This window comes from Antechinus flavipes, chromosome 2, assembly GCF_016432865.1.
Source record: "Antechinus flavipes isolate AdamAnt ecotype Samford, QLD, Australia chromosome 2, AdamAnt_v2, whole genome shotgun sequence".
Taxonomy (NCBI): Eukaryota; Metazoa; Chordata; class Mammalia; order Dasyuromorphia; family Dasyuridae; genus Antechinus; species Antechinus flavipes.
Window position 1 is genome coordinate 42,616,437 of NC_067399.1, and position 3,370 is coordinate 42,619,806.

The following is a 3,370-nucleotide window of genomic DNA, read 5'->3' on the forward strand; positions in this document are numbered from 1 at the left end:
CTTTACCCATGCCAATGAGCTTTGGGGCTAGCCTGAGGCAGTTCTTACCTAAATTATCCCATCATTCCTTGCTCTCATGTCCTTTCCTCAGAGAGCAGGTGCAGTGGATCAGCCCTGGATCTGTAGCTGTGGGATCTGAGTTCAGTCTCACTTCTATTTATCATCTGTAAGAACCTTAGCACCTCATTTAGTAATTCTGGACCTCAGCTTTCTCATCTGGGAGAAGAAACCTTAGATTCCAAGGGGAAAGGTAGATGTGGAGATGAGCCACATGTCTACCGACTTCATTCCTTCATACCTTCCTGCACCATGGATTAGTTATGTCCTATGCATAAAAGACTCTTACATACTAAATGCTGAAGAACTTCCCTCCAAATCATTAAAGTCCTTGACTTGGGACCAACAGATGTGAATAACTCCTACAGTTCAAGTTATAATTTCTAAATAGGTTATTCTCCAATGTACACATTTAGCTCTAATTTTTCTTGAGATCAAGCCTATTTCACCAAGTCAACAACTCTTTGTCAATCACCTACTATGTGATAAATGTTGTGCTAAATAAAGGTGATAGAAGGAAAGTCAAAACAAAAGCAGTCCGATGCTCAAGTAACAGACAGTAGAATAGATAAAACAATCTGGAAACAGCTATAAGCAAAAGTGTTACAGATAGGGCAAATTAGAGAGAATCAACAGTAGGAAGAGGACAAGATTAAGAAAAATCAGGAAATGCTTCTCATAGAAGATAGACCATGATCAAAAATGTGTTTTAAAAATATTACTGTGATATTTGAATGGAAGATGCATAGGAGTAACGAGAAATTTGGGGTATGGAGACTAATCAAATAGGCATAATGTGACATGGGCCTGAGCCAGGTCAGTATCAGAAGAGAAAAGGGTACAGTGATAATATGCTTTATTTTATCTATATTTGGAAAATAAGGATCAAATAAATCATAGTTCCAATCTTTAGGGTATATAAGACAAAAGTAAGGCCATAGAGACAAAGCAGAGCTGTTCAATTATATTTTTCTTCTGTCCCCTACTTTGTCTACCAGAGAAAATGATAGAACAAAAAAGGCTCATAGAAAGTTAGTACTCAAAATAAATAATATAGGCTATATGAAAGCAACTTGTTTCCCTTGATAACATCTGCCAAGTGTTTAGCACAACGCTTTATTCTGTTACTTATGACTATTATTGTACATATGGTTAGAAAGTTTGTTGAAGAAATATTGGAGTTAATAGATTGCAAGGTCCTTATATAGATCAACATTTCAATGTAACCAAAAAAGCTAATCCAATCCTAAAATGCTTTGGGAGAGGCATAGTTCCTACTATTATTAAATTATATTCAAAACCACCTTCATTCTTTTAATCCATGTAGACTTCTGCCATGGTTACCTTTATTCTTATGAATTTCCTATTGTTCACCAGGATGTAAAATATTTCAGTAATTGGAAAACTGTGTGACTCATAATAACAGTTAGATATTGAGTTATGATAAGCTCTTGGGCAATGAGAAATTAGTTTTTGTACACTTTTGTCCAAAATAGTGAATCCAGACGATTCCATTTAATTCTGGATGTTACAGTTTCAAAGGATATTAAAAATTTAGCAAATATGCAAAGATGGGAAACCTCTAGTGAAAGGACTTATATTCATGTCATATGAGGATAGATTGAAGGAAATGAGAATCTTTATCTTAGACAGAATTAAAAGGTAGAGGGAAGTAAGAAATTATGTTTAATTATTTCAAAAACTGTCTTGTAGAAAATAAACAGAAGACCAAAGAGAAGTTACAGAGAAATAAATTTTGACTTGATAGCAGGGAAAAAAACCCCAACAACAATAAATCCTTCCTAACAATTTCTTCTGTCTAAAAAGGCACTGGCCTGCCTCAACAGTTGATGGGTTCCTTCTATTTAACAAAGCATATTAGATAGAATTGGTCTCCCTTTAAGTAATTACTGGGACAACATGGCTATTGAGTTCTATTCTGATTTCAAAATATTAAGATTCCAAAACCCACAATAAAAAAATTCCTAGTAAAATATTAAGACAGAAAAAGTAGGAAATGAAGATTCCTTGGGATCTTTGAAAATAATGATGAAAACAAAATAAAAATATTTAAATATAAATATATATAGTTGTATATATATATATATATATATATATATATATTATATATATATATATATATATATATATATATATATATATATATATATACACACACACACACATATTGAACCTGAGGGCAATGTGAAAGAGATACTAGCAGTGTCTGTTTCATAATAGGTGATAAATAAATGTTTATTGGCTTAAAAACCAACCATGTGTAAGAGAGCAAAAATTTTACAGAGTCAAATGAGATGTGAGAATCAAATCCTAGAACTTTACAGTGAAATGAAAATTGCTGTAAACAACCCGAAAGATCACATATCAAAGTAGCACACTTAGGATCACACAAAATTATGCAGTAATTACAAAAATGAAAGGAAATTTTTGAATATGATATATTATGAGGAAAAATTGACTAAAAACAATCTCATATTTTCCTGCAAATCTTTGCATAATTTTACAATGATTGAATTAAAAACCATTTATTTGGAGGTTACTATATGCCAAATATAGTGCTAAGTACCAGGGACACAAGTAGAAAAGTAAAAAGAAAAATCATATTTTCATAGAGACAGAGGAAACTACACATATTACAGGAATTAGCTGTAAAGCAGATAGAGAGGTCCAATGGTCCTTAACATTCAGTGGCAGAAGGACACAGCAGTAGAAGAGGAAAAAGAGTCTATTGGTCCTTAATTTACAATGGCAGTACTGACATCAATTTTATGGTACTCCATATCACTACAAATATTGTAGCTTGTGACTCAATGCTCATCAAAAACATATATGACCATGTCTGCCTTAGAACCAAGGTACTCGAAGAGCCCAAGCCTATGAGCACTGGGCAAGGGAAAATGTTTAGGCCAGGTAAAGGTCCTGTCAGAAATATTGTCTGCCCAACAGAATGATTTCAGAAAGGCCTGAAGAGACTTACATGAACTGATGCTGAATGAAACGAGCCGGGCCAGGATATCATTATATACTTCAACAACAATACTATATGATGATCAATTCTGATGGACGTGGCCATCTTCAGCAATGAGATGAACCAAATCAGTTCCAGTGGAGAAATAATGAACTGAACCAGCTATACCTTGTGAAAGAACTCTGGGAGATGACTAAGAACCATTACATTGAATTCCCAATGCCTATATTTTTGCCCGCCTGCATTTTGGATTTCCTTCACAGGCTAATTGTACAATATTTCAGAGTCTGATTCTTTTTGTACAGCAAAATAATGGTTTGATCA